The 24990-nt window shown below is 50.2% G+C and overlaps 1 long non-coding RNA gene across 4 annotated transcripts; it reads right to left on the bottom strand.

Annotated features, from left to right (window-relative positions):
- On the bottom strand, positions 686–23415 carry LOC106505607. 4 transcript variants are annotated; one of them, XR_002337535.1, is made up of 5 exons: positions 22423–23415; positions 16332–16387; positions 13103–13205; positions 2637–5821; positions 686–769 (listed from the first exon to the last, which is right to left on the bottom strand). It is a non-coding gene; the product is annotated as an uncharacterized LOC106505607 (long non-coding RNA). The 4 variants fall into 4 exon arrangements; XR_001300191.2 differs by having other exon boundaries at positions 700–4100; positions 5684–5821; XR_002337536.1 differs by having other exon boundaries at positions 700–2723; positions 5684–5821.

Here is a 24990-nt window from a genome sequence, read left to right as displayed (position 1 = left end):
CTCTTCTGCCCCCAGCCCTGTTTTGGGAGTGTGGACAAATGGACAAGGAAATGGAGCCAAGGCTTTAGCGCCCAGCAAGGCCTGCCACTCACCCTCTTGCAGAGCAGAGCCCCCTGTGCACAGAGCTGGTCTCCCTGGGGCACAAGGCCTGCAGAAGTGCCAGTCTATGTCAGCGAGGGGCATGCTTGGTTTGAGGGCTGTTGCTCCAGCTCTGCTGGGTCTGCTTCCTTCCCAGGAAGGTGCCTGCATGTGAGAGGGGGAAAAAAAAATACATATCTGATAAAACTTTATAAAATAATTATTACTTAAAAAAAAAAAGTTCCGTAGTCTTTTTTTCCCCACTAATTTTTCTGTGATGACAATAAAGTTGTATCTTCCATTTATAGAGCCCTCAGTGGGGCCTCTTTTGAATTCTGCACAATTTGTCCCCTTGGATCTTCTTATCATTAACCTCCACATTACATCTGGGTCAACAGAGGCCCAGAAACTTACGTGGCTGAGCACGACCTGCTAGGGCACCCATTAAAGAGTGGAGGGGACAGGGAGATGCCTTTCTCCACCCATTCCCTCTTGTTCTCTTGGGAGGTGGGATACAGGAGGTGAAGGCCAGTAGGACTGCCTGCAGGGTCATTTTGCCCAGTGGCAGGTGGTAGCGGAGGAGCACCATACCTGAGAGATGTGGAAACAGGAGATGTCAATTAAAGCTTGAGAGTGGAGAATACTGGGGAAAGGCTGCTGTGGACTCCTCCTGGGGACAGTGTCTTTTGAGCTGAGAAGGCCAACAGTCAGAGAAGTCAGGGCCAGTCATTCAGGGAGAAGGTACAGGGCATGCAAAGGCACCAGGGTGTGACTGGGAGGCTCACTTTCCCGATTGCAAGGAGGCCTGGGGAAGGTCTTTCTGTGCAGTGGGGCAGAACAATTGAGTTGACCATAGTGGCCAAAAAGCTGGCAGGGTCTCGCCTTGGATGGGGATGATGGTCCAAGCTGGTTGGGGTTTGGGGATTCTCACCTCTCACGCAAGGTCCTGCCATACTAGAAGTAAGTGGAAGAGCAGTTAAAATGAAAACACACTCTTCATTATCCGATGGTCTGACTTGGGAACACTGTGGCACCTGGACTCCCACTATGCCCTGAAACTTTCTACACCTTTGAGTACTTCACAGGAGAGCTCCCCTGAACCTCATTTACAGTCTTTTTTAGTCTTATTTAGTTTATTTATTTATTTATGGCCACACCCATGGCATGTGGACGTTACCAGGCCAGGGATCAAACCAGCGCCACAGCATCAACCCCACCCACAGCAGTGACAGTGCCAGATGCTTAACCCACTGAGCCACCAGGGAACTCCCAGCCTTTACTTTAGAAATAGTTCAAGTCACCCTATTTTCTTAGCCCTTAGATAATTAGAAGTTTCAGATTAGAAGAAGCAAATGCTGGCAGCTGAAGGCAGGAAGGTGTGAAGAGTGACATGTCGATGACAAGGAGGCAGGAAAGGATATAAAGCAAGAACTCTGGAGGCACAGAAACTTGGGGGCATGGAAATAGTTGTGGCAAAGAATGGTGCTGATTTTTGGTGAGTGTGGGAAAGAGGAGGGTGAGGACTATCTTTACCAGAGTGGTTCCCAGGCCCATGTGTCCTGCCTGGCACCCTCTCCAATGCTGGCTCCAGGGCCGACAACACACCTCCCCCAGGTCACCATGGCCCTGCCAGGGATGTCTTCAGTTCCTCATTGCTTCACCCTGGATCTCAGCCCCTTTGTAACTCCGAGAATGCTTGAGGTGACCAGTCCATCTGTTCCACCCCCAGATCTGAGTCACCCAGTATGCAGGCAGTAGACACAGAGGGGCCAAAGGCAGGCTATTCCCCACCTGGTAGCATGGCCCAGACAGAAAACAAGAGGAGGCCCTTCATTGTCTACAGAGGGGAGATGTCTTGGGGTGTCCACCAGGTACTGTCAATAGACAAGGGCTTTACACCTCAAGTAATACTCACCACAACCCTCTAAACATTATCCATACTTCACAGATGAGGAAACTGAGGCCCAGAGAAGGCGAGGGACTAGCTGAGGAGGTGAGGCACAGAGCCGAGCTGACCCCATGGGGTACTAACTACTCATGAGCCCTGGCACTGCTACATGAGGTGGCAAGGATGGCAGGTGGGCCAGGGTGGGGGATGGGGGAGCAGGTTTTAGGCGAGTTGTTCTTGGATGCTGTTTTTATCCCCTTGTGTCCCTGCCTGCTAAGGTCTCTAGAGCCATTGGCCTGGCCAACAGGGTCCTATCCCCTTCTCCCTCCCTCGGCCTAAGCCAAGGTCCAGCTCTTGCTTGAGGAGGGGCTACCTGCTACTTCTGACCCCTGCTCTTCTTCTGCTTCAATCTTTTTCTCCTGTTTCCATATCAAGGGAGTAAGTGATACCTCCTTAGAACAGAATCAGTGGAGAGCATGTCACTGGGCCCCAGACCCAAGTCAGAGACCCAGTCTAACAGATGCCGAAAATCCTCTCGTCACTGCAGTTACCTCTAGGTGGTTCTGGGTTGGTGAAAGGAGCACACCTACCGGCACTGGTGGGCTCACAGGACCCTGAACAACATACATACAATAGCTGATGGTAACCCTTTACCGATTAAGTCCTTTACCTGCTCTTTGGGCACCAACTCCATTGAGGCTCTGGGGACACAGCAGGGAACAGTGGACACATTCCTCATCCTTGTGGGGCTCATGGGCTGGTGGGTGAGAGATAATAAAAGTAAACGAATGGGCGCTCATGAGTTTTGAGAGTGGAAGCAAAGCAAGGGGCAGAGAAGAGAGCGGCTTTGCATGTGGGGCACCGGCTGCAGATGAGAGGATCAGGGAGAGCTCTGGAGCAGGCTGGCACTGAACCTGGACACCTGAGCAAAGAGCAGGAGCTGGCTTCACAGACAACTTAGAGAAAGGATGTCCCAGGTGGAAGGAAATGCCAGTGCAATGGCCCCAAGGCAGGAACAAACCTCGGGTGCCCGGGAGTAAGGATCTGGGAGGGCTGCCCAAGAGGGCTGTGGAGACAGAGAATGGATGGAAAGGGTGAAGGGGGTGCATGGACTGGGTTCTGGTGTGGTGGAGCACCTCTTCAGAGTTTAGCAGGGATATTCTAATTCCCTGATTCTCATTTCTAAGGGGTGAACTTGTCAGTAGGATGGGAAAGGCCCCTTGAGGGCTTGCGGGCCAGAGACCAGAAAGGAGGTTGAAAGGCATGGGATAGGGCAGAGTAGGGTATGGTGGAGAGCAGAGAAGGCAAGGGTTGCAAGTTGGTGATCCTGGGTGGGGTTTGTGCCCCATCAGTTCTCGCTGCAGCCTGGCAAACCAGCAGAGGTTGTCCCCATTTATATAGCAGAAGAGGTAAGACTCAGAAAGAGGTGATGGCTTTTTCAGGGTCCACGCAGCTTGTGAGGGGCAGAGTCGGGATTCAAACCCTGACTCGAGATCTTGTTGGTGTAACTGCCACTCTGCTCCGCCTCCCACGGGCTGGCATGCTAAAGCCTTGGCACTCACAAGGTGCTGGGGGCATGAAGAAGGGCTGGGGCAATTCAGGAGGGCTTTTTGGAGGAGAGGGGCAGGGGCAGGGGTTGGGACTGGGGGCTGGGTCCTAGAGGATCCTGCCAGGCCACAGGGAGGTGGGGTTGCAGACTGGTGTCCTTCCTTGGACTCACAACACCCCTCTGGTACAACTCCAGGGCAGAGATGCCATTAGGCCATCCAGGTTTCTCTTGTTTATCAAGGAGAGGTCTTGCTGGGATGCTTCCCCCATGATTATCAAGTGTCCTAACACCCCAAAATCACTGGGGCCCCCTGCACTCGGGATCAGCTTCAAATCTGCCAAATAAGCAAATCTTCCTGGACCAAGGCCAAACATGAGTCTGAACAGGGCTAGGGGCATGGCTGGGCTGGCTCCACTCTCAGATGGGAACCCTCCTGCCCTGCACAGCTGCCTGGTGAAGCAGAGGGGCAAAGAACTTGAAATAAGCCCTGATCCAGAAGCGGGAGGATTCTGGGGACTCACAAAGGCCCTCTTCCTTCAGGAGAAGTGGAGTCTGCACAGGCCTGGGTTGTCCTGTCATAACAACCTGTTAGACCAGTTTTAATATAAAGCAGGTTAGAGCTTTGCCAGAAATTCAACAGCCTCTTCTGATGAATGTATCCTCCCGACCCCTGATGGCAGGACCTGGGCGCCACCCTCCCATACATACACCCGCCCCAGGTTAGGCAGGATCCACAGCCAGCTGCCGGAGGGGCCAGTCCAGTGGTCACTCCAGAGCAGGAGACTGGGGCTCCCACATCTCAGTCTTAAGACAGCAGGTTCCCTCCTGGCTAGCATGTCCCCCCACCCTCTGGTTTTACCCCCTCTCCTCCCAGTCTGGATTATGTGCTAAGCACTTGGTTTTGGGGGGTCTCCCTCAACTTCACTAATCTCAGCAGATTCCTTAGCTATGAAATGGGGAAAGTGACAGCATGTCTCTCAGAGGGGACACAGGGGGCCCAGAAGGATTTATGAGGTGATGCTGAGGGGAGCCTGAGAGGGTTCAACTCAGCAGGTGCTACAACTGTCACTCTAACTATTCCTTGTGCATCATTTTAATTTTGTTTGAGAGCTGGGCTGGGCAGGTGCTGAAGTCCCTTGAGGTCCCCACGGGGGCTGCAGGGGAGCTGGCTGGAACTCCCTGGAGCTCTAAGCAACCCCTCATCCCACCAACTTGGATTTGCCCTCCCAACCCAGCTTTCCATCCTCAGACATCATTTGCCAACCAAGGCCTTGGGTTCTCGTTATGAGGAACAGACCCTTTGTCTGGCCTCTGCATGGGCTGGGGTGGAGGCTGGACAAGCCCAGCATCTAGCAACTTCTCTTGCAGCTCTAGTAGAGATTAGGCCATCTGCTACCCTTGCCCACACCTGCAGGATGAGTCTCCCTCAGGCTTCTTATTCTTCCAGCCTTCACTGGTCTATGCTTTCAGAGGTGAGTCATAGGTGAGGGAGGTGAGGCAAGTCTGTCTCATTTCAAAGCTGCAGCCTGACACCCAGAGAGGGAAGGGAGCTTGTTCACAGTCACCCAGAGAGGAAGTGGACATATGAGGCTGGAACCCATGGCTTGGAATCCCAAGCTGGGGGCTTGTCCCCCTCACCCTAGAACTCTTGAACTTGAGTCTGATGTCTTCTGGCTTGACAACATGGACAGCTTCATTCAAGTCCCCCCAGACTTCTTCTGTCCAGAGCTGGATTCTTCACTGCCCCCTAGACATGCCTCCACTCTCCCCCATCTTGGAGACAACCCCGACATGCTCTCCCCAGCCTATTGATCTCCACATTTGTCTCCAGCACCTAAGTCCTTCTCAAGCTGCTCTCCTGCTGCTCCCATGGCTGCATTGTCCAGATCTAACCTTACCATTGCTCGCTAACCTGAATGGATCATCCTGATGGCCTTCTCATTGACCCCCTCAGCCCTACCACCGGCTCCAGAGTGAGGGGCTTGCAAACCCACTCTTGTCAGGCCTTCCTCATTTAGTGATACTTACAGGCTCCCCCCATACCTTGCCTGTGCCTTACCCCAGGCTCCAATGCATAGCTTCCCAAATCACTAAGCCATTCCATTCTTTCCCTCCAAATAGCCCTCCACGCAGTGTCATTCATCCTGAAATGTCCTTCTTCCTCTTACCCTTCAAAGTCCAAATCATATGCTTCTTTTCTGAGAAGTCTTCCTTAACTTTTCCACCATTTATTCATGCCTCTGTTGGGCACCCACTGCACCCTTGGGAATCTCCCTGGAGCTTGAGTTTTCCCAGGTCTCTCCAGCCTGGGGAGGAGAAAACATATTTCCATAAAAGATTCACAACAACCATTCTTTGGCTAAAATTCTCTCTCTCTCTCTCTTTGTCACACACACACACACACACACACACACACACACACACACACACACACACACACAGACATACAGACACACACACACACATCATACTCCCGTGAGGATGTCTTTGAAGAGGCAAATTAGCCAAATGAAAAGAACCCAGGTAGGGTTCAAAGTTCAGCCCTTCCAAAAATACCCTGGGATCTCAAACAAATAGTTTAAGGTCTTGGAGTCTCAGTTTCCCTATCTGTCCACCAGAGAGAGTGGTAGTGGCCAACTACAGGGAGGTTAGAAAGTGGCCATGCCTGGCTTTGGGAGAATACAGGGTAAGTAGAAACTGATGCTCACTGTGAACAGGAGGAGACGGGGAAGGCCCAAAGCAGGAGGAGCGTTTTTGTGTGGCCAAAGCTTTATGCTCAATGGAAAGACAGTTGCTTCCACCACTCAGACCTGGTTGAAGCAGGCAGTGCCGTGAGTGTAAGAAATGGCCTCTGACGGCTGAAGGAACTTGGGGGGGCCATGGCACCCCCAGGCAGTCCTCTAGGACTATTCCACTGCGCAGCCTTCACTAGGGAGACCCCACTCTGAGGTGTGGATGGAGGGGGAGTGGAATCCAGCAAATGCTCCTCAGGTATAGCCCTATTCCAGGGACTCTCTCCACACCCAGCACTGATGCTGATGAGCCAGACTGGCCTTTCCTGTCACCAGACCCAGGCTCCTCCTCCATCAGAGGTGAAGATTTCATTCATAGTCTGGATTGGGCCAAAGCTTTGTTTTTTCTTCCTTTTTTTTTTTTTTTTGCTTTTTTAGGGCTGCACCAGGGACATATGGAAGTTCCCAGGCCAGGGGTTGAATCAGAGCTGTAGCTGAGGCCTACAAAACAACCACAGAAACATCAGCTCCAAGGTACATCTGTGACCTATGCCACTGTTTGCGGCAATGCCAGATCCTTAACCCCACTGAGTAAGGCCAGGGATTGAACCCACATCCTCAGGGACACTATACCAGGTCCTTAACCCACTGAGGCACAATGGAAACTCCCAAAGCTTTGTCCTTAAAAGTTCCTCTCACCCCTCAGTCTTCTCCCAAGAAGCACTTCTCCCTCCCCACCCCTCCAGCTCTACTTCTGAGCAACAGCTCTGTGCATGTGTGTGCGTGTGTGTGTGTGTGTGTGTGTGTGTGTGTTGACCTTTCCACTTGGCCAACATTCCTTTGTTTTTCTCAGCTCCTTCGGGTAGATGGCCATGGTAAGAGGAGCCATTAGGAGAGCGGGTTCTCAAGAAGCCTTTTTTCCAAAGCCCAAGGAGACACTGGAAAATGAAGGTTTATCCAGAGGCAGATGGGTTCCCAGGGCACTGAGAGGAGTGTGGGTAAGAGACAAATAGAGCTCTTAACTCCAGTGTGCATGCCTGTTGGGACTGGCCTCTGGGCATCCTTGCAAGGTCTAGTGGGCAGGCTGAGCTTAGACAGGCAAAGCTGTGTGACAGTGGCCAGGTTGCTCTATATCCCTGAGCCATACATGTCTCAAAGTAGACCAAAGCCCTGGGTTTGCTTTCAGTGTGATCAGCTCATGCTCACTCTATCCCAGAGGTGCCCAGACTGGGTCTCTATAGCCCTTTTTCTCTTCACTCAGAGCCAGCAGGTGGGGGAGGGCTGTGAGCTTTGGGGAAGTAGCACCTGCTCTCAGGACCTTGACAATCACACCCTTGCTCCTCTGGGTCTCAGCGGATGAACTGGGGTGTGCTAGGTTCCAGGAGGATCCCTGGGCCTCGGGGAGGGCAGAGAATTAGAGGGCAGAGAAGGTGTGGCATGGGCACACCCCTACCCCCACCCCGGGTGAGGTGTTTTCATGAGAATCAGCAGCTGTGGCTGGAGGCCTCTTCCCAGGAAGAAAGAGCACAGCGCCTCTTCCAAGAACTCGGAGGAGGCCTGCAGGCAGGGGGAGGGGAGCGGGGGAGTTAATTTTAAACCAAACAGCCTTCAACGCTTCTCAGGAACTGGTTGCTCAATGTGATCTGGCAGGTCCCAGGCGGGTAGGCAGGCCTGGCGCCAGCTCAGAGGGGGTGGGGGTGGCGGACACACCCCAGGGGGGAGGCCCAGTGACCCTGAGGGAAGTGGGGCCCTGTCCTTGCCCATGAATCAGGGCCTGTCACCCCCAACCCCCACCTACCCAACCTGAGGGTATGGGGTGGGGTAATTTCCTGTCAGGCAAAGTGAAATTATAACAAGATTAATAATACAGTGTCATGTCCTTCCAAGGACTGACTGTCCCATGCCCCTTTCCCTGCTTAGAAACTGCCACTCCCATTCCCTGGCCTGTACCTCTGGAGGTTATCTGATAAAAGCCTGCTCTGAGGCCAGAGTAAGGCTTGTGCCATTTGCCTATAAGATGGGATCTTTGGGTGGGGGTTGAGGGATGGAGGGTGGAGTATAGCAAGCTGAGCCCAAGTTCTGGACCTGAGGAGTGAGCCTCTTGTGTGTGCTAGGAGGCTCTGAGATGAAGGTTCTCATTGGGCCTACCCCACCCCCATCGCTGACTGGAGTCAAAGCGCCTTCACACACACTGACCTCCTGCCCCCACCTTGGTGTGGCCACCCCCTCGCTCTGGCCTCGGCCTCCGAATGTCTGGACCCTACAGAGGCCCCGCCCAGGGCACCCCCTCCTTCACTCCCTCCACCCGCTGCCCAATGAGACTCCAGCAGCCTGGGTAGGGCCAGGCCAATGTTCTAGGAAAGGATCCTGAGTGAACGCTGCCAAGAGCCACAGTTCTTGGAATCAGCTCTGCAGAGCAAAGGGACGATTCCTGGAACCTGCTGGGCACTCCAGGGAGAGAGGCTCAGAGGACAGGGCAGTGACCTAGGTGAGGGGGAGGGGATGCAGAGGCCTCAGCTTCCCTCCAGGAAGCACTCCCTGCCTGCAGGTACCTCCTTAGACTCCCCTATCTCTGCACTGCCTCTGCAGGACCCCTCAAAAGAGGACCAGGACAGGCCCAGGTCTGGCACAGCTTTGGCAGTACCCAGTGTTCAGCCCAGGGATAGGCACAGAGTGGACAACTATAGGGAAAAAAGGGGTCATGCATGCCTGGGAGGAAGGACAGTGTGTGTGGAGGGGGGCACAGGAGAAAGTGGGATGTTAGGTGCAACTGTGCTGCCCAGGTTGGTGAGCAGCCAGGGGTATGAAGGCCTAAGAGGGATGAGGAGGGAGGGCAAAGCAGGATCAGCAGAGCCAGGCCCTGCTCATTGAGTCCCTTGCTGATGAACAGGCAACGTCTGGCCAGGATTTCTGTCTCTCCTTCAGGCCAGTCTTTTCCTACAGGGTCTTTCCCCTCAGATCTCTATCCCACAGTTGGGTACAGAACCCAGCTCTGGTGTTAAGCCAGCTGGGATGGTCCTAGCACTGATGCCCAGCTGTGGAGTCATGAGCACACATCTGGTCTGTTGGAGCCTCAGTTTCCCTACTTAGAGAATAAAAAGAGAAATTCCTGTCATGGCTCAGTGATTAGCAAATCCGACTAGGAACCATGAGGTGGCGGATTCAATCCCTGGCCTTGCTCAGTGGGTTAAGGATCTGGTGCTGCCGTGAGCTGTGGTGTAGGCTGGCAGCTGTAGCTCTGATTGGACCCCTAAGCTGGAAACCTCCATATGCCTCAGGTGTGGCCCTAAAAAGACAAAAGCCCCCCCCCACCAAAAAAAAAGAGAGAGAGAATTAAAAAGAGAAGCTACAGAGCCCCCAGGAAGACCATAGCAGTTGTGTGGGACTGGGTTAGGGCCTAATCACACTTTGAGTGTGTGGCCATGAGTGTTCCCCTCACAGGGTCCCAGGGTCAGCGGGGGCCTTGAAGCCTGGCTGATGGGGCAGGGAGAGCATGTCTGGACTATGTAGAGAAAAAGTAAGGGCCTCCCTTTCTGGCTAGGTGACCTTGAGATAGCCTTTTAACCACTTAGGACCTGTTAACCCTCAGAATGGAGAATACCTCCCCAGCCAAGGGTGGACAGAGGTGTGGGCAGGGACTTGCCACTTCCCTCATGCCCTCAGGTTACTCTTTGGCTCTCACAGAGCACAGCTCCAAGCCTGCAACCCACCCACCCACAGCATGTTACAGAGAAGGGGGCCCCTAGCCCATCCTCCAGAGGCCAGTTCTGGGGTGGAGAAAGCTGAGCCTCAATGTCTGGGCGGGGGCTACGAGGCGGGGCTGTGACAGAGCACAGTCCTTTGACCCCTTGCAGGAGGATGGTGGGGCAGCCTAGGGACATAGTTCACCACTACGCCTTTGCTTTGGGGCGCTGGTTCTCTGGGGCTACCTGAAGCAGCAGGCAGTGGGATTGCTGCATTCTCCGCCACTGAGAGGCCCTGGCACCTGCTCCCAGGTCAGGCTAGCCTACCTGAGCAGATGCTGTGGGAGGACTGGATCTAGAACCACCCACCCTGAGTGGAAAGAGCTTCTGGGTGGCAGTGACTGGGTTTCTAGGGGACACTGGTGCCCTGCTATATATAGGTGGCTCCAGAGCCAGGCACCCTGTGTGACTTGAGCCAGTCACGAATTTTTATCTTACAGAATTGTGGTGGGGAGTAAATGTGTATACCTGATGATTTTTTCTCCTTGGGGTCTCCTTCATAGTCCCACCACCCCCCTGGATCCCTCTGGCCATGAACCCATGTAGACACGAGCCCCAGAAGCATTCTTTCTCTGGACCATATTGCAGCAGGAAGAACTATGGACATATCTATCTGCTCTTCCCACTGGAGCACAGGCCCCTGACATTTGCAGCGCTCAAGGCAAAGGGACAAATGAAGGCCCACACCATAGAATCTAAATATTTAAAATTCTAAATCAAGCTACAAACTGCTAACAAAACATGTTATGCCCTCCTATTCAGCAAATAAACCTTCATAACAATAAAAAAAAATCTGTAAACCTATGGTTTTTATGTCTGAAAGCCATACAGAAATATCAGAAAGTCAGACATCAAAGATGACTGAATTTAATGATTATTGCTCATGTCCAGGTGTTTAGTGATGTTAAGTGAATAAAAAGATAAAGACACGGAGTTCCCATCATGGTGCAGCAGAAATGAATCTGACAGGGAACCATGAGGTTGCGGGTTCAATCCCTGGCCTCGCTCAGTGGGTTAAGGATCCGGTGTTGCCGTGAGCTGTGGTGTAGGTCGGCAGCTGTAGCTCTGACTGGACCCCTAGCCTGGGAACCTCCATATGCCGTGGGTACGGCCCCAAAAAGACCAAAAAAAAAAGATAAAGATATGCCTAATTCATAAGGTATTGTATATATATATTCTGTAACATTTACTGTTCTTGCTTTTATTCTAGTAAAACTATTGATTATGTTGTTATAATCAAGATTTCTACATAATTACTAATCTATTGGCAGAAATGATTTGAAAGAGTAAAATGGCATATTAGATTCAAAGACCACAAAAATAGAAATTAAATTTAAAATATTTAAAAATTGAACATAATTAAATATATTCCAGGACTTCCCGTCGTGGCTCAGTGGTTGATGAATCCAACTAGGAACCATGAGGTTGAGGGTTCAATCCCTGGCCTCGCTCAGTGGGTTAAGGACCCGGCATTGCCGTGAGCTGTGGTGTAGGCCGCAAATGCAGCTGGGATCCCGCATAGCTGTGGCTCTGGCGTAGGCCAATGGCTGCAGCTCCAATTAGACCCCTAGCCTAGGAACCTCCATATGCTGGGGCTGCGGCCCTAGAAAAGACATAAAGACCATATATATATTCCAAAAAGTTCTTTTTTGTAAGAATCCATGGAGTTCCCGTTGTGGCACAGTAGTTAACAAATCTGACTAGGAACAATGAGGTTGCGGGTTCGATCCCTGGCCCTGCTCAGTGGGTTAAGGATTTGGTGTTGCCGTGAGCTGTGGTGTGGGCCGCAGACACAGCTTGGATCCCGCGTTGCTGTGGCTCTGGTGTAGGCCAGTTATTGCAGCTCCAATTAAACCCCTAGCCTGGGAACCTCCGTATGCCGTGGCCCTAGAAAAGGCAAAAAGAAAAAAAAAAAAAGAAAGAATCCAAATTATGAAAATTAAAAGGCAAAATACAAACTATAAGTTACAACAATGAAGCAATGGAAATTTTTAAATCAAAAAGATTGGAAGCTAAAATTTTATTCACTTTTTGAAAATTTTATGTACAGTTAAATATTCTTATAGAAAGAAACCTTGCCATTTCACATTCAAATCCTCTGTGAACTGTGAAACTGGTTCACAGATTCCCTGCATTTCCCTGGGGCCTGCATGGTGCAATCATGAGTGGGTGCTGGCTGTGTCTCACGTTGTGCCAGTGCTGTCAAATTCCCAGTGATGATTATGCCCACGTGTCCATTTATTCTGAATCGATCGTTTGTGTGTTTGTGATATGTTCTAAATAATAGGCTCCAGGAAGATTAGAAGAAAGTGGGGACAGAAAATTTATCATTCCAATAAATGATATGAGAAGGATTTGGGGGAAAAAAATGAAGTCTGATGTTTACCCCACACAGGCAACCATCATTAATTCTAGATGGACAAAACATTTAAACATGAAAAATGAAACCCTAAGAGTCCTTTAGAGCATCTCCCTGGGAGCCACCACAGTATTGATTCAAGGTTAGGAAACTTCTTCCTTCAAGTGTTTCCCCTGGAGTATTTAAAGGACAAGTCTGGAGAAGTGAGAGCCACATCCGAAATCCATTAACGCCCATTCAGTGTCATCTTCCCAGTTTTGGAGGGTTCCCCCCTAAAGGCAGACTCTGAGACAAGGACCCAAACACAAATAGCTTATTTAGAGGCAATGTCAAGAAGCACCAGGAGGGTATTTGGGAGACAATTTTCCCTGGTTGCCTCCCAGTTCTGTACACTTGCCAGTAGAGGCACTGATTGCCCTTGTTTCAAACAATACTTTCAAGGGTGATTATTATAGTGATTAGCCTTATGAGATAGAGATAGTGTCTCCTTCCAGCGAAAAAGGCAGATTTGTTTATTGCCTAGTGTAATAAAGATAATATATGCCTCTGGGGCAAAGGTTGGGCAGGTCAGCTTACAGACCATTGTAAAAGATTTTGGGTTCCCTGAGCTCAGGGTTCTTGTTCTGTCAACCCACTGCATGTACAGGCATCATCTGGCCCTTACGGGATCACTCTGCAGGAACTGGGGCTCAGGAAAGTGGTATAAGACAATGCTGATCCTGTCTACTCTGCTACTGTGGGAAATAAACTGACCTTTGTTTCTCAAGCAATAGTCTTGTATCTTCTGCCAGCATCCTCAGGAATATGGTAACTTGTTAGCTTGCAAGTTGGATGAAATCTCAGAGCCTTCCTGGTTCTTGATACAGAGGAGAGGGAAGGAAAGGAAGCCAAAGCAAGTGTGTTAATTAGTGAGTACCCTCTGTGGGCACGTGAGCTCAGTCCCTGGTTGAGATGATGTAGAACACACCTCAGGGTTGTTCTACCCGAAGGTAAAGGAAGCTGGGGTGTGTACACCAAATCCCACCCTTCAGTGGCTCCAGTGGGTGAGCTCCCTGGTCACCTACCAAGCTCACCTTTGGCACAGAGAAAGCCTCAAGCTGAGCACAGCAACCTCTCTATGGGAACTTGAGTGTGGAGGGATGTGTTCCATGTGAGCAGGGCCTTATCTGAATACTGCTCATGCCCAGCGCCTGGCACAGTGCCGAACAGGCAGTGATCAAACACATACCACATGGCCCAAGGATAAGGACCTTGCCTCTGTCCTCCACTTGGCCATGAGTTCCATATGGGCAGTGTCTGTGTTGATTTTTCTTTCACACTCTAGCACCTAGGGTAGGTCTAACAATTCATCTTAGGCTCCCAGCCTAGCATGGAGGGGAGCCCTTGAGGGGATGACCAGGCAGGGATGGGACTCAGAGCCTCATGAGGCAAAGGCAGCCTCTCTGCCTCCTTCCTCAGACCAAGTGGAAGGGAAGAGCTTTGAAAAGGAGCAGACAGCTCTGTCTGGGGCCATTTAATGAAAGAGAAGCACTCTCAAAATCTGAGAGTTCTCTACTCTTTGTTTGACCCCCACTCTCCATCCCACCAAACACAGGCCTAGCCTCCAGCTGAAGGGTACTCAGGGTGTAGGGGAATAAACAAAATCTGGAATGGTAAACTCCAAGGGACCAATCTTGCCTAGAGTATAGTGCTCCAGGCCTCTGGGCCTTCAGGGAGGAGCAGAGTTGCGGGCAGGTGGTGAGACCTGGCAGAAGCCTTGTTTCCTTTCCTAATTCTAGGGCCCAGCACAGTTACTGACAGTCTGGAGGGCTGGGCTGGCTTGGGTGTGGTTCCCACTGTCTCAGCCTTAAAGGACTTTTCACCCCCAGCCTAGGATTCTAGGAGTCAATTTTATGTTTAGTAGGTGGGTGCACAGTGGGTAGGAGTGAGGGGACGGCACTGAGAGGCTGGAGGCAGGGGAAAGTTCCAGGAGGTCAGAAACGGCAGAGGAAGTGTTTAGGTAGAATTTGAGAGTCTGGATTTTATTTGAGGAATCAGAGAGAAGGTCTGAGACTGATTGAGAGAGGGCAATGCAGGCAGCTAGGATAGCCCAAGCAAAGATGTAATAGGTAGGAAATCCCTGAGAATGGTTAGTAGGGCTTGGGAGGACCCTGTGGTTGGTCCCCAGGTGGGTTTGCTGGGAGAATCAACCCAGAGTTTCATGCAGCACGGTCATTGGGAGGGTGGGGGGCAAGAAAGGTCAGGGATGTGGACAGGTGCCCAAGTCTGACTCATTCTCCTTCTAGATCTCCCCCAACTTGCTGTGTGACCCTGGGCAAGTCTCAGGCCCTCTCTGGGCTTCAGTGTTCTTTTCCATGAAATGAGGGCATACTACTCAAGCTCCCATGAGTTCCCATGACTCAGAGACAGTGGTTGGGCCCCCAGGATAGGGTGACACCTCATAAGAACTTCAGCCACCCTTCTCCAAGTTTGGAAAGTAACCTTGGCCCACAGAGGCCATGCACATGAGGTCCTGACCTGGTTCCCAGAGGCTGGAACTCCGCCATCCAAGGGATGCCCTGTGTGGACACCTAGGACCATGGACATGGACCCTCGTGCTCAAGTGCTACACTCGTGCATGTGCACGTACCTAAAGGCCTCTGTCAGTGTATGCATGTCTCTATGATATGTGCACTGGGATGTGGCCTGGATCACTTGGCTTCCCACTGCTGACCAGAGCAAGCCTTAAGGACCCAGCCACTCATTAAGAGCCTATCGGGAGGAGTCCATGTCCAAATCCATGAGTTCCTCAAGGACAGGGCCCCATATGAACCACCTTGCCTAGCTTACAGTTGGTGCTCAGTACTTGGAGGTGAACAATGGGCCTGGGGATTGACAGAGAGACAGGACACTAAGGACATTGGTCACCCCTTCTTCAAGCTTGGGAGGTAACTTCAGCCCTCAGCAACTCAGGGCCCCTCACAGATACTGGCAGGAAAAGAGGACTTGTCCCAGATGCCATGTCCTCACATGACTCTAAATTCCACCCCGCCCAGATGGCCCCAGAGGAGGCTGAGGTGCTGGGCTCTTGGCTATGACTCAGCGGAAGGAAGACAGGAAGCAGGGCGGGCGGGGGGTAGGGGGTGCTGAGGCCTTAGGGTTTTGCTTCTCATTTCTCTCTTTCTGAAGCATATCAGGTTCCCAGAAATGAACGTACAGAAACCTCAGGCTTTCAAGGACACTGGGTTCTCCAGTCCTCCCCACCCCTAGAGATACCACGTAGGGCCCAGGGAAGCTCCTAGTCCCTGTCCCCTGCTGGGGCCTTCTTCCCTGCCCCCAAACCAGGGACTGCAATGTGCACACCAGAGCTAGGAGTGGGTCATGGACTCCTGAAACTTTTCAGAAGTACGTGGCCCAGATTTATTTGCTGGGACAGATGCTGGGTGAGAGGAAGCACTGGAACCTCCAGGATAGGAAGGGCTTGGGCAGTCAGGGTAGGCTTCCCAGGAAAGGCAGAGGCAGCCCTCACCAAGAACCTGAGCTAGGACATCCTCCGATGCCCCACATGAGTTCCTTCTCTCTCACCTACCTCCTTTCCCTTCCTCCTTTCCTTTCCTTCCTATCTCTTTCCCTTTCTTTCCTATTTTTAACTATTAAAAAATCTCAATGGTAAAAAGCACACACAGGAGTTCCCATCGTGGCTCAGTGGTTGATGAATCCGACTAGGAACCATGAGGTTGTGGGTTCAATCCCTGGCCTTACTTAGCGGGTTAAGGATCCGGCGTCACGGTGAGCTGTGGTGTAGGTTGCATTGCTGTGGCTCTGGCGTAGGCTGGTGGCTACAGTTCCGATTAGACCCGTAGCCTGGGAATCTCCATGTGCCATGGGAGCGGCCCTAGAAAAGGCAAAAAGACAAAATAATAATAATAATAATAATAATAATAAAATAAAAAGTACACAAAGACTCAAATGGGCACCAAGTTACAATATATTAGAATCCTACCTATATGTCCAAAAAACTGGGCTTGGGCTGAGCTTGGCATAAGGCTTCTCTTGTCCCTGCAAATGAAAGAGACCACAAGGTGGCCTTAGGAAACACTGCCACCATTTGTAACCACTTATCTGTGAGAATCACTTGGCGGGGTCACGTGGTCCTGTGCCACCAAAATCAAACACTGAGAAAAACTGGACTCTGAGGCTGACCTAAGACTGCAACTCTCATCCCAATCCCCAGCTCAAATGTCAGGGCTCACCACTGTTAGCCTTGATGGACATAATGCTAAGAAAGTGTTGAGAATTTGAACTTATAAAATACATTTACATTTAAATGCTGCTTTTCTCTTTAAAAAAAAAAAAAACATATTTGAGTTCCATGTGAAACTTGGTTTGAAAGAATGAACTCCAAAACTCTAGGGGTCTGGGCAGAGTGACAAGAGCCAGAGGATTTCTATGCAAACAGAGAAAGTGGGGAGCTATGGTCAGTTCTTGAGCTGTGCAATGCCTTCAAGAACGGTTTAAGGCACCTCCTCCTGGAATCTTTCAGGCCTGGGGACCTGAAACGTTCCCCCTGATGTGATAGGCTTTATATGACCTTATACTGAGATGGGACTCACTTTCCTTACACACCTGGTGGCTGGGAACCAGAGTCTTGGTGTCTGTCAGTCCCACCCCACATCCGGAGCACATCAGAGACTCCTTCAGCAGCAGCCACTTTCACTGCCCCCTCCTCCCGGGCTCCTCTGCTGTGGGGTGTGAAAGTTTGGCACCCAGGGGCGGCTGGGAGGGGAGGAGGCTCACTCCACATCTGGTGCTTTCCGTTTGACTCACCACTTTCCTCTTTGCCCTGGAAGCACATGTCGGCCCTAGGGGCACCCCAGCTGGGTATCAGGGCCCTGGGCTGCAGTCGGCTTCTGTGGCCTGCTCACTCCCCTTCCAGCTGGGGATGTCAGAGGACTGGGTTCAAACCCTAGCATGGCCACTTCCTGCTTGTGTAATGTGGCCCAGGTTAAGTCTCAGTCTCTTTGTCTGGTGGGTCAAGGAAGGTACCCTTTTTGTACAGTCAGAGGATTTCCAACAAAGTGTGTGGTGCACATGGCACCATTACACACAGAGATGCCAGTTGCTGTTGTTGACAGTGCTCAGGCCTGGGAGGGTGATCTTCCCAACTCCATCTAAAGGGCTATCTCTGGGCTCTGTCCCCACATGGTCACATCTGGATCTCCAGACACCTATGTCCATTGCCCCTGACACTGCCTGTGTAATGTCCAGGGGGCACCTCTCTCTCAAACTCACAGTTTGTCTCTAGTACCCCAGTCCCCAGTTCAGGGTGGCTCCAGGCCCCTGAGGCTCCAGTCAGAGCCCTGGGCCCTATCATAGTCCTGGCTACCTGCTACATCCAATTCCTCAGCAGTGGTTGTAAGTCAGTTCTATTCCAGAAGGCCTGTTGCTATATGCCACTGCTACAGCCATTAGCAGCCTCCAGACCCTGGCCCAGCTGCAGCCTCCTGCCCCAGCCCCATCTTCCTAGCAGCTACAGAGTATATTCTCAATGCTTATTGACCCTGTAATTCATCCTGAGATTCTTAAATTAGGTCCCTGGGACCCAGAAGTGCATTTGGAGCTCATCCAAGGGCACCCACTACTATCACCACTTCACCTATACATCTCTGCCCATGTGCCTTCCAGCATTCAGACTTTTGCCCAGACCACCCTCAGTCCAGGCCTGCACCATCCCTGACCTGTACCCTTGGCTGCCAGATGTGACAACCAAAGCTTCAGGCCCTGGGTTATTCAGCCTGTGCTGGATTCCTGTTCAGCCAGCACATGAGCAGGTTCATATGCTTTCTCAACTTCAGTTTCCTCATTTGTAAAAAGGGCGGGAGGATCACTGATTCTGCCTTATGGGATGATTTGAGGGTGAATAAAATAATCCCAGAAGCACTTAGTTCATGGTGCACTATTCAATCTCCATATTTTACAGATTCCTCTGACTGGTGTTATCTTCCCAGAGCCTGGCACGTAGTAGGGCTTGGGAGACTGAGGCCCAGGGCTGTGCTGCACAAACCTCAGGAAAAGGGTCCACCAGGGTAGGTATTGGGCTTCTAGAAAGCCTTGTGGGGACAGCCCTAGTAACCCCTGTTCCTGCTCCAAGGATCCACTGGCCCAGGCGGACCTTGGCAGGGGTCAGCCCAGGACCTAGCTATGCTGACCTCTGTGTCTCTGACAGTCAAATGGGCAATGATGGTGGCCTCAACCTCCCTGCCAGTCCAGCAGTGTGACCTTACCTGAATGCACCTGCTGAGCCTTGGTTTCCTTATCATAGAGGTGATTAAAAACCCAGTCTCAACATACGCAAATCAATCAGCATCATACAACACATTAACAAAAAAAAAGTCAAAAATCATATGATCATCTCAATAGACGCAGAAAAAGCATTTGACAAAGTCCAACATCCATTCATGATCAAGACCCTCGCCAAAGTGGGTATAGAGGGAACATTCCTGAATATAATCAAAGCCATTTATGATAAACCCACAGCAAATATAATACTCAATGGGGAAAAACTGAAAGCCTTCTCACTCAAATCTGGAACAAGACAGGGATGCCCACTCTCACCACTGCTCTTCAACATAGTTTTGGAAGTCCTGGCCACAGCAATTAGACAAACAAAAGAAATAAAAGGCATCCATATAGGAAGAGAAGAGATCAAACTGTCACTGTATGCAGATGACATGATACTATACATAGAAAACCCTAAGGACTCAACCCCAAAACTACTTGAACTGATTAATAAATTCAGCAAAGTAGCAGGATATAAGATTAACATTCAGAAGTCAGTTGCATTTCTGTATACCAGCAATGAAACATTAGAAAAGGAATACAAAAATACGACACCTTTTAAAATTGCACCTCACAAAATCAAATACCTCGGAATACACCTGACCAAGGAGGTAAAGGACCTATATGCTGAGAACTATAAAACTTTAATCAAAGAAATCAAAGAAGATGTAAAGAAATGGAAAGATATTCCATGTTCCTGGATTGGGAAAATCAATATTGTAAAAATGGCCATACTACCCAAAGCAATCTACAGATTCAATGCAATCCCTATCAAATTACCCATGACATTTTCCACAGAACTAAAACAAACAATCCAAACATTTATATGGAACAACAAAAGACCCAGAATCGCCAAAGCAATCCTGAGAAACAAAAACCAAGCAGGAGGCATAATTCTCCCAGACTTCAAGAAATACTACAAAGCCACAGTCATCAAAACAGTGTGGTACTGGTACCAAAACAGACAGACAGACCAATGGAACAGAATAGAGAATCCGGAAATAAACCCTGACACCTATGGTCAATTAATCTTTGACAAGGGAGGCAAGAACATAAAATGGGAAAAAGAAAGTCTATTCAGCAAGCATTGCTGGGAAACCTGGACAGCTGCATGCAAGGCAATGAAACTAGAACACACCCTCACACCATGCACAAAAATAAACTCAAAATGGCTGAAAGACTTAAATATACGACAGGACACCATCAAACTCCTAGAAGAAAACATAGGCAAAACACTCTCTGACATCAACATCATGAATATTTTCTCAGGTCAGTCTCCCAAAGCAATAGAAACTAGAGCAAAAATAAACCCATGGGACCTCATCAAACTGAAAAGCTTTTGCACAGCAAAGGAAACCCAAAAGAAAACAAAAAGACAACTTACAGAATGGGAGAAAATAGTTTCAAATGATGCAACCAACAAGGGCTTAATCTCTAGAATATATAAGCAACTTATACAACCCAACAGCAAAAAAGCCAATCAATCAATGGAAAAATGGGCAAAAGACCTGAATAGACATTTCTCCAAAGAAGATATACAGATGGCCAACAAACACATGAAAAAATGCTCAACATCGCTGATTATAAGAGAAATGCAAATCAAAACTACCATGAGATATCACCTCACACCAGTCAGAATGGCCATCATTAATAAGTCCACAAATAACAAGTGCTGGAGGGGCTGTGGAGAAAAGGGAACCCTCCTGCACTCTTGGTGGGAATGTAAACTGGCACAGCCACTATGGAGAACAGTCTGGAGATACCTTAGAAATCTATACATAGAACTTCCATATGACCCCACAATCCCACTCTTGGGCATCTATCCGGACAAAACTCTACTTGAAAGAGACACATGCACCCGCATGTTCATTGCAGCACTATTCACAATAGCCAGGACATGGAAACAACCCAAATGTCCATCGACAGATGATTGGATTCGGAAGGTGTGGTATATATACACAATGGAATCCTACTCAGCCATAAAAAAGAATGACATCATGCCATTTGCAGCAACATGGATGGAACTAGAGAATCTCATCCTGAGTGAAATGAGCCAGAAAGACAAAGACAAATACCATATGATATCACTTATAACTGGAATCTAATATCCAGCACAAATGAACATCTCCTCAGAAGAGAAAGTCATGGACTTGGAGAAGAGACTTGTGGCTGCCTGATGGGAGGGGGAGGGAGTGGGAGGGATCGGGAGCTTGGGCTTATCAGACACAATTTAGAATAGATTTACAAGGAGATCCTGCTGAATAGCATTGAGAACTATGTCTAGATACTCATGTTGCAACAGAAGAAAGGGTGGGGGAAAAAATGTAATTGTAATGTATACATGTAAGGATAATCTGACCCCCTTGCTGTACAGTGGGAAAAAATAAATAAATAAAAATTTAAAAAATAATAATAATTAAAAACAAACAAACAAACAAACAAACAAACAAACAAACAAAAAACCCAGTCTGTGGGGTGGTATAAGGATTAAAATTAATAAATACAAAGAAACTTCATGGGGCCCAGTGCCCAGCAGAAGCTCAAGAAATGATGACAAGAGATGGAGGTGGAGGAAGAAGGGCCAAAGAGGCTGCCCAGATACTTCATTCAGCTGCAAGGTCTGAGGGCAAGCAAGGCCCAAGCAGCTCCATTTTGGGGTTTGTTCTGCTCGTACACATAGCTTGGACTCACACTGACTCCCAGGAACAGAAGAGGGACTTGGCTGTCTCTCCATACAGGCATAATCCTTCCTAGAAAGCAAGACAGGGTGGGGGTCCACAACAGATGAAGGGCTAGGGGTTAGGAAGCTGAAAAGAGACCTGGGTTTGAGGGCTGGGCCCCTGGCCTGCTGAACCTTAATGTTCTCATTTGCTCACAGGGATCTTTGTGGGTGCTTCAAGCCCAGCAGTCTGCTTCCCTGGGCTCAGTAGGCTGAGATCTTTCTTCTCCATTCCCCTAGATACCTGCCCCAGGAGAGGGCCATAGACCCAGTAAAGCAGGGGGCAATAAGGTGGTATCCCCTGCTCTGAGAGGCAGGCCCTGGGAAGGGGCGCCAGGCCAGGCCTGCCTTCTGTGGGGCAGAGCTGTTCTGAGCCCCCTCACCCTCTGCTCCCAGCCATGGCCAGGGCCAGGTGGAGGTCAGCGCAGTCCAGAGCTCCTGATGAGGCTGAGGTAGGATTGTCTGCCCCTCTTACTCTGTGAACTGTAAAGTTGGCCTTGCTGGACTACTCCCCAATAGGATGGTGGAGGAAGGTGTCTTGGCAGGGGAGTGGTCCCAGAATTTGAAGCTATTACATATCTGGTTCCTCCTTATGGGGCCAAAGATACCTAAAGGTACTTTGGCAGGATGTGTAACCAGTTCCTTCAGAGCGGGAGGTGAAGGGGAAACCTTGCTCTCCTCACAACTACCCAGATCTGTCGACCTACCCATGGCTGCAGTTGGGCCAATGTGGCTGACATCAGCCGTGAACTAGGCCCAGAGGACTTAGATTCAGAATTCAGGTGTTTAGGAGCAACATGAAGAAATACATAAAAGAGCCCATTAAATGACCAAGGGCCCTTGGAAGCAATAGAGGCTGAGAGCACTGTAGCAGGAGTCAGGTCACTGCTATGCGACCTTGAATAAGCGCCTTCCTTCTCTGTTTGGAAAGAGAGAAAATCAGATTGGACATGAGTCTTGATATAATCCAACCCTTCCATTGCAAGCCCTCTTGGCTTCATCCAAATCCTATCAGGGAATTTGGGGTTAAACTGACCTTCAATTCAGGTGTCCACACTGTCCATCCCCCAGATTCTCAGTCTTCAGACCAAGCATGATGCACATCATCCCATGTCTATGCTCCCAGTAGTTCTTCATGTGGCTCCTGAGTTGGGGCTGTGGCTTTAGGAGCCCCAGATCTTGGCCAGGTGGGATAGTGCCTCCAGAGCCACTGAACATCCCTCCTCTGGAATGAGGTCCTGGTCCCATCCTGGCCAGGGATATAGGGTCAAAGGTTCCAGTTAGCCACTTCAGCTTTGGGGACCATGACACTGAGAATCCCAGGAATGACCCAATTTGTTCCTGCCACACAGCCCAGCTGAGGCCCATAGCAGGAGCTAGGCACTGCCTGAGGGCTGGTAGGAGCCAAACCTCCATGGCTTACATGGATGGGTTAGGTCCATTAGCTTGGACTCGGGCACTGCTGTGGCTCATTTCACAGACATGGCGCCTGCTCATCCTCACATGCTCCAGGGGTGGAAGCCAGGACCAGGCTCAGATCCAGGCTCTGAGATCCTCTCCAAGGGGCTGGGTGGCTCCCATGCCCCTGGAGTTGGGCCATGGAAGCCAGCTTTGCTCTTGCCTCTAGATCCCAATCCATTCCCTACTCGCTCCCAGTGCCCAAGCCAGGCTCTCTAGGCCCACCCTGGGCAGTCTCCTAGTCCTCTCATTCCAAGAAAGGACCAACACTAGGGGGCCTGGGTAGCTCAGGTCTCTAGGCTGTGGAGAGTTCCCCACTCCCATTCCCAGCCCCTCACTGCTCAGAGGAAAAGCGTTCAAGGCAATCTAAGCATGCACCTCAAATTCTTTCAGTTTCTGCCCATTTCCAAATTCAAATTCCAAAGCCAATTCTGTTTTTAGGTATTTGCTAGGGCAACACTTCACTTTGGGTACCAAAATCTGTATTAGTTTCCTATTGCTGCTATAAAAAAGGATCACAAATTTAGTAGTTTAAAAAAAACACAAATGGCTCGGGGGTTATGAACCCAACTAGTATCCATGGCCCTGCTCAGTGGGTTAAGGATGCGGCGTTGCTGTGAGCTGTGGTGTGGGTCACAGAGGTGGCTCAGATCCCATGTTGCTGGGGCTGTGGTGTAGGCTGGAAGTTACAGCTCCAATTCAACCCCTAGCTTCGGAACTTCCATATGCCACTGGTATGACCCTAAAAAGCAAAAAATAAAATAAAACAACACAAATGTATCACCTTACGGTTCTGGAAGTCAGAAATCCAAAATCAGTTTTACCAAGCTAAAATCAAGGTGTTGGCAAGAAGGCATTCTTTCTTGATACTCTGGAGGAGGATTTCCTTGCCTTTTCCAGCATCTAAAGGCCACCTGCAACACATGGTCCTTCCTCCAGCAATGGCATCACTTTGACCTCTACTTCCACCATCACATATCCTTCTCTCTGGCACTCCTGCCTCCCATAAGGACTCTTGTGATTACACTGAGCCCACCTGAATAACCCAGGATAATCTTTCCATTTCAAGATCCTTAATCAAGTCTCCAATATTCCTTTTACCGGGTAAGGTTACATATTCATAGATTGAGGGGATTAGGACGTGGGCATCTCTGGGGCCATTATTCTGCCTACCACAGGAGGGGGAAGGTTGCTTTGCCGGTCCTAATCCCCACCCAGACATCCTGTCCCAGGACCGAGGGGTCACTAGAGGGGATCAGGCTGCTGTCTGGCCAACACTCTGGCTGGGGGTTGGCTGGAGCCCAGAGCTCCAGGAAACCTGGCGCCTGCCCCTGCTGCCGCCAAGAACAGCCTGTACTCCCGCTGTGGCCACTGTGCAGAGATCAGGTGCCCTTGAGCTCTCGAAGTGGCTATGGCTCAACTTGAACAGCTGCCTGGCTTAGGTGGGAGCCCAGGCCCTCATAGCTTCTTCTCCCTGGTGATCAGAATTTGTGAGCTACAGTCAGGTATGATGTGAACCACATGGGAAATTCCAGTTACATTCTAGAAGACACAAACACTGTTAGCTTATTGGTAGACATTTACTGAGCATGGGGTATACTAGACCCAAGGGGACCCCAGAGAGGTGAGAGAGCCAGGAAAGCTTCAAAATTCATGGGGGCAGAATGGCATTGGCATTGGTAGAAGTGGGCTAGGGGATGGCAGGGAGAACACAGAGGTCAGGGTGGGTGTTGGAAGGAATTTGTGTTGGAGTTTGAAGGAGAGGATTATCTGGACTGGAAGTGGTAGGCAAGGGACTCCTGATGAATGCACCACCCAGGCAAAGGGAAGGAGGGCTGTTTGGAGATGGAGAGTTCTGTAGGAAGGCTGGAGTCCAGGGCAGTGGAAAAAAGAATCCAAATGTGGATGTGGAGGGACACGCTGGCCTGCATAAGTTAGAGCAATTCTCAAAGCCCGTCAGCAGGGGAACACTTTGTTCAGATGGACGCTTACTCAGAGCACTGATGGGTTTTGGGAGGGCTCCTTAGGACCCTTCCCACAGCCACCTTCCCCCACCTCTTCAGACCTGAACTCTGCAGGACAGAGACCACACTCAGGTCACACAGAGCCAGCCAAGGGTTTAGGGCAGGGATTGGCAGAAGTAATG

The sequence above is a fragment of the Sus scrofa genome, chromosome 13 (genome assembly GCF_000003025.6).
Source record: "Sus scrofa isolate TJ Tabasco breed Duroc chromosome 13, Sscrofa11.1, whole genome shotgun sequence".
Lineage (NCBI taxonomy): Eukaryota > Metazoa > Chordata > Mammalia > Artiodactyla > Suidae > Sus > Sus scrofa.
This window is presented reverse-complemented; position numbering and strand designations above follow the sequence as displayed.